Here is a 15,171-nt window from a genome sequence, read left to right as displayed (position 1 = left end):
TGACCTTTGACTATTTCCAACGATTCACGAACTATTGTTTATAAATAAATAAATATATAAATATAAATGTAAGTATTGTTAATATATATGAATATGTATATGTTATTATAATTCCATGATTATATAATATAAAAATATATTTGTTATAATTGCTTTTATTATCACTAATATCAATATCTGTATTAAAAATATTAGAGAAACATGTAACTTGTTATATTTTCATTATGATTAGATATTATTACTATTAAAATATATAATACTCATTATTATATAATATATTATATAGTTATAGTACATAATCTATAAAATTGTAATACTAAAATATTAATTATAATTGTTATAACAATATTGTTATTACTGTTAATAATAATATCAATACCAGTGATATTAAAATTTAATATTTCAAAAATATAATAGATATGAAAACTTGATATAAATAATTTATTATTATTAATAATATTATTAACATTAATATAACTAGAATTATTATTGTAGTTATCATTGATAATATTATTAGTATAAATTTCACTAAAATTAGTATTATTGGGACATATTATTTTTATTATTTATTCTTAATATTATTATGATTATTAATATTATTTTTATTTAGATTAATATTAATAATACTATAATTACTAATTATTAACAAATAATTATAAATGGTACATATCAATTATAAAATCCAAATTCAGTTGCAGAGACTTATCAAACTATATGTGAGTGTTTTGTCTGAATCTCCTAATTTATCAAAAATCTTAATCGATAGTACAATTAGTTAGAGATCATTTTCTACTTTTAGGATTTATTTATTTTTTTCTTCAAGAACGAATATATTTTTTGTACTTGTTGTCGACTAATTTCAACTACAATCCAATTGTTAATTGATTCGTTATAATCCTAATAATATCTCCTACCTTTTATATAACTTCTACTAATACAGATTTCAGAAAAACAGATCGAGAAAATAGAATTTTTTTTAATTAAACGGTCGACTGCCCCTGTTCTTAAACCCAGATCACCATATCACAATTTCTAATTCAATTTCAAAAACTATTAAAGCAAAGTTGTTAGGAATCATATGTTCGAAAGCTAATTCGTTCTATCGAGCAAGAATTTTTTAGTCAAAGTTTTGGTTTTCAAAAGTCAAATATTCGTTCTAGATCAAATTCGAAGTTGATGTTATGTTTTATGTTAAATTAAGAATTCAGTTAGATTCTAGGAAGGATTTGAAACATATTTTATGTTTTGATCTTTGTCTAAAACAGTCCAAAAATCAAAATAAATATTTGAGTTATATTTTATTTTTTCTTCGACAGCGTACCAGCTGTTTCTGTTTTTTTTTTAATTTTTTTTCCTTGTCTTGTGTTTGTTAATGAAAAACAAAATTGTAAAATGTTTCTGTTTCAATTATATGTTTTAAATAAAACCTGCAAGACTCGGTTATGGTTTCTGTCGATTCAAGGTGGGGTGAAGAAGAAGTAGTATAAGATACAAATGATACGGTTTAAGTAATTTCGGGCTGAGAGTATATTAGGAAAAACAGAAACGATTCAGTGGCTAAGGGAGTTGACGGGTGAGCGAGAGGTCTCGGGTTCGAGTCCGGTCTGCTGCAATTCTTTTTAGGAAAACTTTAAAAGGGTATAATCTTTTTAACTTTCATTTTTCTTATTATTATTATTATTATTATTATTATTATTATTATTATTATTATTATTATTATTATTATTATTATTATTATTATTATTAGTATTAACCCCATTTATTATTATTAATGTTATTATTGTTAGAATTATTATTATTATTATTATCATATTTACAAATTATAAGTATTACAATTATTGTTATCATAAATATTAATATAAGTATCATGGATATTAATATCATTTTAGTATTATCTTTATGTATTATTATTATTATGATTATTATTATTATTATTATTATCATTATTAGGAACCTAATAAAACTTTCATTATAAACATTATAATTAGTGACAAAGTAATGCAACTTATTATTATTTTTGTAAATATTAGTAATTGTACCATTTTTAGTACTATTATTATTATTATGAATATGTTTAGGATTATTATTATTGTTATAAAACAATACAGGTTATTATTACTCTCACTAATATTAGTATAAATATCATTTTCGTAATTATTAGTTTTACTATTATTATTATTAACATAGGTATCAATTTTAACAATATCGTTATTTATATTAGTATTATCAATATTAAGAAAGTTATTATTATTAGTAAATCATTATTATCAAAACTATCATTTTCGTTACAAATAAATATCTTGTACCTAAAATATACTTAATACATATATTATAATCATATTAATAGTTTATATATCACCTACCAATTATAGTAACGTTATTTATATAAATAATTATATATAACGAATTAATAATATTTTCATATAATACTAACCATATATATATATATATATATATATATATATAGAGAGATATATTAATATAACCAAATATATAGATATTAAACATTTAAAATATATACACAAACTAAATAAGTATAATATATAATTCAAGTTATAATATATAAACTTGTTCGAATACGATTATACATTTTAATATATATACAAATGATATAGGTTCGTGAATCCGAGGCCAACCCTGCATTGTTCAGTTTGTCTAATGTTGTCATATGTATTTTTACTACAAAATACATTAGTTGAGTTTCATTTGCCTTTTTACCCTTTATATTTTTGGGCTGAGAATACATGCAGGTTTTATAAATGATTTACAAAATAGACACAAGTACGTGAAACTACATTCTATAGTTGAATTATCGAAATCGAATATGCCCCCTTTTTATTAAGTCTGGTAATCTAAGAATTAGTGAACAGACACCCTAATTGACGCGAATCCTAAAGATAGATCTATGGGCCTGACGAACCCCATCCAAAGTACCGGATGCTTTAGTACTTCGTTTTGTTTATATCATGTCCGAAGAGTTTCCCGGAATGATAGGGGATATTCTATATGCATCTAGTTAATGTCGGTTACCAGGTGTTCAATCCATATGAATGATTTTTGTCTCTATGCATGGGACGTATATTTATGAGAAATGAAAATCTTGTGGTCTATTAAAATGATGAAAATGTTTATTTATGTTAAACTAATGAACTCACCAACCGTTTGGTTGACACTTTAAAGCATGTTTATTCGCAGGTATGAAAGAAATCTTCCGATGTGCATTAGCTCATATTAGAGACATTACTTGGAGTCATTCATGGCATATTTCAAAAGACGTTGCATTCGAGTCGTTGAATTCATCAAGATTATTATTAAGTCAATTATAGTTAGATGTACTATGCAATGGTATGCATGCTGTAGTGACCCGAACTTTTCCATGTTTATATATATTAATTGAGATTGATATTTACATGATTAAATGTTTCCAACATGTTAAGCAATCAAACTTGTTAAGACTTGATTAATTAAAATATGTTTCATATAGACAATTGACCACCCAAGTTGACCGGTGATTCACGAACGTTAAAACTTGTAAAAACTATATGATGAAATATATATGGATATATATATATAGTTAACATGATACTATGATAATTAAACATATCATTAAGTATATTAACAATGAACTACATATGTAAAAACAAGACTACAAACTTAATGATTTTTAAACGAGACATATATGTAACGATTATCGTTGTAAAGACATTTAATGTATATATATCATATTAAGAGATATTCATACATGATAATATCATGATAATATATTAATTTAAAATCTCATTTGATATTATAAACATTGGGTTAACAACATTTAACAAGATCGTTAACCTAAAGGTTTCAAAACAACACTTACATGTAACGACTAACGATGACTTAACGACTCAGTTAAAATGTATATACATGTAGTGTTTTAATATGTATTTATACACTTTTGAAAGACTTCAATACACTTATCAAAATACTTCTACTTAACAAAAATGCTTACAATTACATCCTCGTTCAGTTTCATCAACAATTCTACTCGTATGCACCCGTATTCGTACTCGTACAATACACAGCTTTTAGATGTATGTACTATTGGTATATACACTCCAATGATCAGCTCTTAGCAGCCCATGTGAGTCACCTAACATATGTGGGAACCATCATTTGGCAACTAGCATGAAATATCTCATAAAATTACAAAAATATGAGTAATCATTCATGACTTATTTACATGAAAACAAAATTACATATCCTTTATATCTAATCCATACACCAACGACCAAAAACACCTACAAACACTTTAATTCTTCAATTTTCTTCATCTAATTGATCTCTCTCAAGTTCTATCTTCAAGTTCTAAGTGTTCTTCATATATTCTACAAGTTCTAGTTACATAAAATCAAGAATACTTTCAAGTTTGCTAGCTCACTTCCAATCTTGTAAGGTGATCATCCAACCTCAAGAAATCTTTGTTTCTTACAGTAGGTTATCATTCTAATACAAGGTAATAATCATATTCAAACTTTGGTTCAATTTCTATAACTATAACAATCTTATTTCAAGTGATGATCTTACTTGAACTTGTTTTCGTGTCATGATTCTGCTTCAAGAACTTCGAGCCATCCAAGGATCCGTTGAAGCTAGATCCATTTTTCTCTTTTCCAGTAGGTTTATCCAAGGAACTTAAGGTAGTAATGATGTTCATAACATTATTCGATTCATACATATAAAGCTATCTTATTCGAAGGTTTAAACTTGTAATCACTAGAACATAGTTTAGTTAATTCTAAACTTGTTCGCAAACAAAAGTTAATCCTTCTAACTTGACTTTTAAAATCAACTAAACACATGTTATATATCTATATGATATGCTAACTTAATGATTTAAAACCTAGAAACACGAAAAACACCGTAAAACCGGATTTACGCCGTCGTAGTAACACCGCGGGCTGTTTTGGGTTAGTTAATTAAAAACTATGATAACTTTGATTTAAAAGTTGTTATTCTGAGAAAATGATTTTTATTATGAACATGAAACTATATCCAAAAATTATGGTTAAACTCAAAGTGGAAGTATGTTTTCTAAAATGGTCATCTAGACGTCGTTCTTTCGACTGAAATGACTACCTTTACAAAAACGACTTGTAACTTATTTTTCCAACTATAAACCTATACTTTTCTGTTTAGATTCATAAAATAGAGTTCAATATGAAACCATAGCAATTTGATTAACTCAAAACGGATTTAAAATGAAGAAGTTATGGGTAAAACAAGATTGGATAATTTTTCTCATTTTAGCTACGTGAAAATTGGTAACAAATCTATTCCAACCATAACTTAATCAACTTGTATTGTATATTATGTAATCTTGAGATACCATAGACACGTATACAATGTTTCGACCTATCATGTCGACACATCTATATATATTTCGGAACAACCATAGACACTCTATATGTGAATGTTGGAGTTAGTTATACAGGGTTGAGGTTGATTCCAAAATATATATAGTTTGAGTTGTGATCAATACTGAGATACGTATACACTGGGTCGTGGATTGATTCAAGATAATATTTATCGATTTATTTCTGTACATCTAACTGTGGACAACTAGTTGTAGGTTACTAACGAGGACAGCTGACTTAATAAACTTAAAACATCAAAATATATTAAAAGTGTTGTAAATATATTTTGAACATACTTTGATATATATGTATATATTGTTATAGGTTCGTGAATCAACCAGTGGCTAAGTCTTACTTCCCGACGAAGTAAAAATCTGTGAAAGTGAGTTATAGTCCCACTTTTAAAATCTAATATTTTTGGGATGAGAATACATGCAGGTTTTATAAATGATTTACAAAATAGACACAAGTACGTGAAACTACATTCTATGGTTGAATTATCGAAATCGAATATGCCCCTTTTTATTAAGTCTGGTAATCTAAGAATTAGGGAACAGACACCCTAATTGACGCGAATTCTAAAGATAGATCTATTGGGCCTAACAAACCCCATCCAAAGTACCGGATGCTTTAGTACTTCGAAATTTATATCATATCCGAAGGGTGTCCCGGAATGATGGGGATATTCTTATATATATGCATCTTGTTAATGTCGGTTACCAGGTGTTCACCATATGAATGATTTTTATCTCTATGTATGGGATGTGTATTGAAATATGAAATCTTGTGGTCTATTGTTACGATTTGATATATATAGGTTAAACCTATAACTCACCAACATTTTTGTTGACGTTTAAAGCATGTTTATTCTCAGGTGAATACTAAGAGCTTTCGCTGTCGCATACTTAAATAAGGACGAGATTTGGAGCCCATGCTTGTATGATATTGTGTAAAAACTGCATTCAAGAAACTTATTTTGTTGTAACATATTTGTATTGTAAACCATTATGTAATGGTCGTGTGTAAACAAGATATTTTAGATTATCATTATTTGATAATCTACGTAAAGCTTTTTAAACCTTTATTGATGAAATAAAGGTTATGGTTTTTTTGTAAAATGAATGCAGTCTTTGAAAAACGTCTCATATAGAGGTCAAAACCTCGCAACGAAATCAATTAATATGGAACGTTTTTAATCAATAAGAACGGGACATTTCAGTTGGTATCCGAGCGTTGGTCTTAGAGAACCAGAATTTTGCATTAGTGTGTCTTATCGAGTTTGTTAGGATGCATTAGTGAGTCTGGACTTCGACCGTGTTTACTTGAAAAAAATGATTGCTTAACAAATTTTGTTGGAAACTATATATTTTTAACATGTGAATATTATGTGATATATTAATCTCTTAACGCGTTTGATATTATGTGATAGATGTCTACCTCTAGAACAAGTCCCGTTGACTCACCTAATAATAATGAAGAGTCAAATGTAAATTAGAATGATTCGTGGACTGATTCACAAGTTCCCGAAGAGGAACCGGAAGAAGAGTCGGAACCGGAAGAAGAATCGGAACCGGAAGAAGAATCGGAACCGGAAGAAGAAATAGAACCGGTGGGGGAAATAATAAAACGGTTAAGCAAAAGAGAATCCTCAACCAACCGACCAAGGTTAATTATGGTCAATGGTGTTTCCGCCAAGGAAGCAAAATATTGGGAGGATTACCAATTCTCCGATGAATCGGATTCCGACGAGAATTTCAATGATGTTATAGAAATTACCCCAACTGAATTTAAAAAGGCAAAAGAAAATAATAAGGGAAAGGGCATAAAAATAGAGAAATCTAATTCCAACCCCGATGAACTTTATATGTATCGTCAACCCCCGAAGTCCTTAAGTTGTAACAATGACCCGGGAACCTCTAAACCACCAGGTTTTTCTAAACCAATGTGGACAACGACGGCTCGTATTAGGGGAACATCATATATCCCTAGAAACTTGGCAAAACGAACCAAAACCGAACAAGAAGGAACGAGCGAGTCGGAATAAGATAGTTGTATTCGTGTGGTGTAATATATGTAATATAGTGTGCTTATGCTTTATGATATATGTAAAAATTGCTTGTATTAATAAGTATTTTTTTTTTTTTTTGAATCTAACTCTTGTCTATTTTACAGTTTAAAAAACACAAAATGGATAGACAACCCAATATTTTAAGAGACCTACCCGGAGACATGATTGATGAAATCTTGTCTAGAGTCGGTCAGAATTCCTCGGCACAACTATTTAAGGCGAGATCAGTTTGTAAGACATTCGAAGAACGTTCCAAGAATGCCTTGGTTTATAAAAGGCTTTCGTTCGAAAGATAGGGGATATCACATTGGGAAATCCATAAGTTACGATGTGTTTACTTTGACGCATATATTGCGGGGAACCCAAATGCTATTTTACGCAATGGGTTAAGAAATTATTTTGACTCAATATATCCGAATATTGGACTTCGTGATTTAGAAAAAGCGGCTAACATGCAACATAAAGAAGCATGTTATGCTTACGGATTAGTAATGTTCGCTTCTCACAAAAGTGAGAACAAGAACATCGGGCTACAACTATTAAACAAAACGTTCCCACAAGTGACGGAGTCGGTAATTGGGGTAAGAAATGAGGTTTTTAGATTGTTACGGGACTGTTGGACATTACGTAACCCTCGTCCCTTTGACGACGTTACAACACGCTGTCTTATCAACGGCCATAACGGTTATGTTCCACAAGACCAAGGATGGGAAGTAGTCCTAGTAAAACCAGAATGCATGACTTGTTTCTGGACGTATGAATTACGTGTCTTTATTGCCTTTGCTGAACGACTTGTGTACTAGCTAGAATTATCTTCAAAACCATCTTGTATCAAATTTATTGTGTGCTATATTTCATGCTATATGTAAAATAAGCGGTATTGTAAGTTTGTAAAATATTGTGTAAAAGTTTGAACGCGAAATATTACTATAATCAGTTTTTCATATAGAATTGTAGTAGTTGAATTGTATATTAGCTACTAAGTATGAACTTAACGGGTAGGTACTACCCGAATTTAAACTTATAAAACGCTAATATGAAGAAAAAGCTTTTATAAATGAGTTCATATTATGCTACGAAATACTATTAACTACTCTTAATATTCTGTATGATTAACTTGTTCCATTTGACTATTTTGAAGGAAATGGCACCGACTACTCGACACACCGTGAATATGAATGAAGAGGAATTCCGTACTTTTCTAGCTTCAAACATAGCCGCAGTACAGGCTGCGCTACATACCAACAATAACTTTGGATCTAGCAGTACAGGAAATCGTGTAGGATGCACCTACAAAGAATTCACTGCCTGCAAACCTTTGGAATTTGATGGAACCGAAGGACCGATCGGATTGAAACGGTGGACCGAGAAGGTCGAATCGGTGTTTGCCATAAGTAAGTGTACTGAAGAGGACAAAGTGAAGTATGCTACGCATACCTTCACAGGTTCTGCGTTAACATGGTGGAATACCTATCTAGAGCAAGTGGGACAAGACGATGCGTACGCACTACCGTGGTCAGCATTCAAGCACTTGATGAACGAGAAGTACCGTCCCAGAACCGATGTCAATAAGCTCAAGATAGAACTTAGAGGGTTACGAACCCAAGGATTTGATATTACCACGTACGAAAGACGATTCACAGAATTGTGCCTATTGTGTCCGGGAGCATTCGAAGATGAGGAAGAGAAGATCGACGCGTTTGTGAAAGGATTACCGGAAAGAATCCAAGAAGATATAAGTTCACACGAGCCCACCTCCATACAACAGGCATGTAGAATGGCTCACAAACTAGTGAACCAGATTGAAGAAAGAATTAAAGAACAGACTGCTGAAGAGGCCAATGTGAAGCAAGTCAAAAGAAAGTGGGAGGAAAACGGTGATAAGAATCAACAATACAACAACAACAGTAATTACAACAATAATCGCAACAATTATCCCAACAATCGCAACATCAATCGCAACTACAACAAACGGCCCAACAACAACAACAACAACAACAACTACAACAATCATCCCAACAACAATAATAATCGCAACAACAACAACAACAATCAGAAGCAGCTATGCCAAAGGTGTGAAAAGTATCACTCGGGTTCTGCACCAAATTTTGCAATAAGTGTAAAAGAAATGGTCATAGCGCGGCGAAGTGTGAGGTCTACGGACCAGGGGTTAATAGAACGAAAGGAACAAATGGTGTCGGAACGAGTAATGGCGGAGCAAGTAGTGTCGGAGCAAGTTATGCCAATGTAGTTTGTTATAAATGTGGAAAATCGGGCCACATTATTAGAAATTGCCCGAACCAGGAGAACACGAATGGACAAGGCCGCGGAAGAGTTTTCAATATTAATGCGGCAGAGGCACAGGAAGACCCGGAGCTTGTTACGGGTACGTTTCTTATTGACAATAAATCTGCATACGTTTTATTTGATTCGGGTGCGGATAGAAGCTATATGAGTAGAGATTTTTGTGCTAAATTAAGTTGTCCATTGACGCCTTTGGATAGTAAATTTTTACTCGAATTAGCAAATGGTAAATTAATTTAAGCAGATAATATATGTCGGAATCGAGAAATTAAACTGGTTAGCGAAACATTTAAGATTGATTTGATACCAGTAGAGTTAGGGAGTTTTGATGTGATAATCGGTATGGACTGGTTGAAAGAAGTGAAAGCAGAGATCGTTTGTTACAAAAATACAATTCGCATTATACGAGAAAAAGGAAAACCCTTAATGGTGTACGGAGAAAAGGGCAACACGAAGCTACACATTATTAGTAATTTGAAGGCACAAAAACTAATAAGAAAAGGTTGCTATGCTGTTCTAGCACACGTCGAGAAAGTACAAACTGAAGAAAAAAGCATCAATGATGTTCCCATTGCAAAAGAATTTCCCGATGTATTTCCGAAAGAATTACCGGGATTACCCCCACAGCGATCCGTTGAATTTCAAATAGATCTTGTACCAGGAGCTGCACCAATAGCTCGTGCTCCTTACAGACTCGCACCCAGCAAGATGAAAGAACTGCAAAGCCAATTACAAGAACTTTTAGAGCGTGGTTTCATTCGACCAAGCACATCACCGTGGGGAGCTCCTGTTTTGTTTGTCAAGAAGAAAGATGGTACATTCAGGTTGTGTATCGACTACCGAGAGTTGAACAAACTTACCATCAAGAACCGCTACCCACTACCGAGAATTGACGACTTATTTGATCAACTACAAGGCTCGTCTGTTTATTCAAAGATTGACTTACGTTCCGGGTATCATCAAATGCGGGTGAAAGAAGATGATATTCCAAAGACTGCTTTCAGAACACGTTACGGTCATTACGAGTTTATGGTCATACCATTTGGTTTAACTAATGCACCAGCTGTGTTCATGGACCTTATGAACCGAGTGTGTGGACCATACCTTGTCAAGTTTGTCATTGTTTTCATTGATGACATACTTATTTACTCAAAGAATGACCAAGAACACGGTGAACATTTGAGAAAGGTGTTAGAAGTATTGAGGAAGGAAGAATTGTACGCTAAGTTTTCAAAGTGTGCATTTTGGTTGGAAGAAGTTCAATTCCTCGGTCACATAGTGAACAAAGAAGGTATTAAGGTGGATCCGGCAAAGATAGAAACTGTTGAAAAGTGGGAAACCCCGAAAACTCCGAAACACATACGCCAGTTTTTAGGACTAGCTGGTTACTACAGAAGGTTCATCCAAGACTTTTCCAGAATAGCAAAACCCTTGACTGCATTAACGCATAAAGGGAAGAAATTTGAATGGAATGATGAACAAGAGAAAGCGTTTCAGTTATTGAAGAAAAAGCTAACTACGGCACCTATATTGTCATTGCCTGAAGGGAATGATGATTTTGTGATTTATTATGACGCGTCAAAGCAAGGTCTCGATTGTGTATTAATGCAACGAACGAAGGTGATTGCTTATGCGTCTAGACAATTAAAGATTCACGAACAAAATTATACGACGCATGATTTGGAATTAGGCGCGGTTGTTTTTGCATTAAAGACTTGGAGGCACTACTTATATGGGGCCAAAAGTATTATATATACCGACCACAAAAGTCTTCAACACATATTTAATCAGAAACAACTGAATATGAGGCAGCGTAGGTGGATTGAATTATTGAATGATTACGACTTTGAGATTCGTTACCACCCGGGGAAGGCAAATGTGGTAGCCGATGCCTTGAGCAGGAAGGATAGAGAACCCATTCGAGTAAAATCTATGAATATAATGATTCATAATAACCTTACTACTCAAATAAAGGAGGTGCAACAAGGAGTTTTAAAAGAGGGAAATTTAAAGGATGAAATACCCAAAGGATCGGAGAAGCATCTTAATATTCAGGAAGACGGAACCCGGTATAGGGCTGAAAGGATTTGGGTACCAAAATTTGGAGATATGAGAGAAATGGTACTTAGAGAAGCTCATAAAACCAGATACTCAATACATCCTGGAACGGGGAAGATGTACAAGGATCTCAAGAAACATTTTTGGTGGCCGGGTATGAAAGCCGATATTGCTAAATACGTAGGAGAATGTTTGACATGTTCTAAGGTCAAAGCTGAGCATCAGAAACCATCAGGTCTACTTCAACAACCCGAAATCCCGGAATGGAAATGGGAAAACATTACCATGGATTTCATCACTAAATTGCCAAGGACTGCAAGTGGTTTTGATACTATTTGGGTAATAGTTGATCGTCTCACCAAATCAGCACATTTCTTGTCAATAAGAGAAGATGACAAGATGGAGAAGTTAGCACGACTGTATTTGAAGGAAGTCGTCTCCAGACATGGAATACCAATCTCTATTATCTCCGATAGGGATGGCAGATTTATTTCAAGATTCTGGCAGACATTACAGCAAGCATTAGGAACTCGTCTAGACATGAGTACTGCCTATCATCCACAAACTGATGGGCAGAGCGAAAGGACGATACAAATGCTTGAAGACATGCTACGAGCATGTGTTATTGATTTCGTAAACAGTTGGGATCGACATCTACCATTAGCAAAATTTTCCTACAACAACAGCTAACATTCAAGCATTGAGATGGCGCCGTTTGAAGCACTTTATGGTAGAAAGTGCAGGTCTCCGATTTGTTGGAGTGAAGTGGGGGATAGACAGATTACGGGTCCAGAGATTATACAAGAAACTACCGAGAAGATCATCCAAATTCAACAACGGTTGAAAACCGCCCAAAGTCGACAAAAGAGCTACGCTGACATTAAAAGAAAAGATATAGAATTTGAAATTGGAGAGATGGTCATGCTTAAAGTTGCACCTTGGAAAGGCGTTGTTCGAATTGGTAAACGAGGGAAATTAAATCCAAGGTATATTGGACCATTCAAGATTATTGATCGTGTCGGACCAGTAGCTTACCGACTTGAGTTACCTCAACAACTCGCGGCTGTACATAACACTTTCCACGTCTCGAATTTGAAGAAATGTTTTGCTAAAGAAGATCTCACTATTCTGTTAGATGAAATCCAAATCAACGAAAAACTCCAATTCATCGAAGAACCCGTCGAAATAATGGATCGTGAGGTTAAAAGACTTAAGCAAAACAAGATACCAATTGTTAAGGTTCGATGGAATGCTCGTAGAGGACCCGAGTTCACCTGGGAGCATGAAGATCAGATGAAGAAGAAATACCCGCATCTATTTCCAGAAGATTCGTCAACACCTTCAACAGCTTAAAATTTCGGGATGAAATTTATTTAACGGGTAGGTACTGTAGTGACCCGAACTTTTCCATGTTTATATATATTAATTGAGATTGATATTTACATGATTAAATGTTTCCAACATGTTAAGCAATCAAACTTGTTAAGACTTGATTAATTGAAATATGTTTCATATAGACAATTGACCACCCAAGTTGACCGGTGATTCACGAACGTTAAAACTTGTAAAAACTATATGATGAAATATATATGGATATATATATATATAGTTAACATGATACTATGATAAGTAAACATATCATTAAGTATATTAACAATGAACTACATATGTAAAAACAAGACTACAAACTTAATGATTTTTAAACGAGACATATATGTAACGATTATCGTTGTAAAGACATTTAATGTATATATATCATATTAAGAGATATTCATACATGATAATATCATGATAATATATTAATTTAAAATCTCATTTGATATTATAAACATTGGGTTAACAACATTTAACAAGATCGTTAACCTAAAGGTTTCAAAACAACACTTACATGTAACGACTAACGATGACTTAACGACTCAGTTAAAATGTATATACATGTAGTGTTTTAATATGTATTTATACACTTTTGAAAGACTTCAATACACTTATCAAAATACTTCTACTTAACAAAAATGCTTACAATTACATCCTCGTTCAGTTTCATCAACAATTCTACTCGTATGCACCCGTATTCGTACTCGTACAATACACAGCTTTTAGATGTATGTACTATTGGTATATGAAATGTCCCGTTCTTATTGATTAAAAACGTTCCATATTAATTGATTTCGTTGCGAGGTTTTGACCTCTATATGAGACGTTTTTCAAAGACTGCATTCATTTTAAAACAAACCATAACCTTTATTTCATCAATAAAGGTTTAAAAAGCTTTACGTAGATTATCAAATAATGATAATCTAAAATATCCTGTTTACACACGACCATTACATAATGGTTTACAATACAAATATGTTACAACAAAATAAGTTTCTTGAATGCAGTTTTTACACAATATCATACAAGCATGGACTCCAAATCTCGTCCTTATTTAAGTATGCGACAGTGGAAGCTCTTAATAATCACCTGAGAATAAACATGCTTAAAACGTCAACAAAAATGTTGGTGAGTTATAGGTTTAACCTATATATATCAAATCATAATAATAGACCACAAGATTTCATATTTCAATACACATCCCATACATAGAGATAAAAATCATTCATATGGTGAACACCTGGTAACCGACATTAACAAGATGCATATATAAGAATATCCCCATCATTCCGGGACACCCTTCGGATATGATATAAATTTCGAAGTACTAAAGCATCCGGTACTTTGGATGGGGTTTGTTAGGCCCAATAGATCTATCTTTAGGATTCGCGTCAATTAGGGTGTCTGTTCCCTAATTCTTAGATTACCAGACTTAATAAAAAGGGGCATATTCGATTTCGATAATTCAACCATAGAATGTAGTTTCACGTACTTGTGTCTATTTTGTAAATCATTTATAAAACCTGCATGTATTCTCATCCCAAAAATATTAGATTTTAAAAGTGGGACTATAACTCACTTTCACAGATTTTTACTTCGTCGGGAAGTAAGACTTGGCCACTAGTTGATTCACGAACCTATAACAATATATACATATATATCAAAGTATGTTTAAAATATATTTACAACACTTTTAATATATTTTGATGTTTTAAGTTTATTAAGTCAGCTGTCCTCGTTAGTAACCTACAACTAGTTGTCCACAGTTAGATGTACAGAAATAAATCGATAAATATTATCTTGAATCAATCCACGACCCAGTGTATACGTATCTCAGTATTGATCACCACTCAAACTATATATATTTTGGAATCAACCTCAACCCTGTATAGCTAACTCCAACATTCACATATAGAGTGTCTATGGTTGTTCCGAAATATATATAGATGTGTCGACATGATAGGTCGAAACATTGTA

Source organism: Rutidosis leptorrhynchoides, chromosome 5, assembly GCF_046630445.1.
Source record: "Rutidosis leptorrhynchoides isolate AG116_Rl617_1_P2 chromosome 5, CSIRO_AGI_Rlap_v1, whole genome shotgun sequence".
Taxonomy (NCBI): Eukaryota; Viridiplantae; Streptophyta; class Magnoliopsida; order Asterales; family Asteraceae; genus Rutidosis; species Rutidosis leptorrhynchoides.
This window is presented reverse-complemented; position numbering follows the sequence as displayed.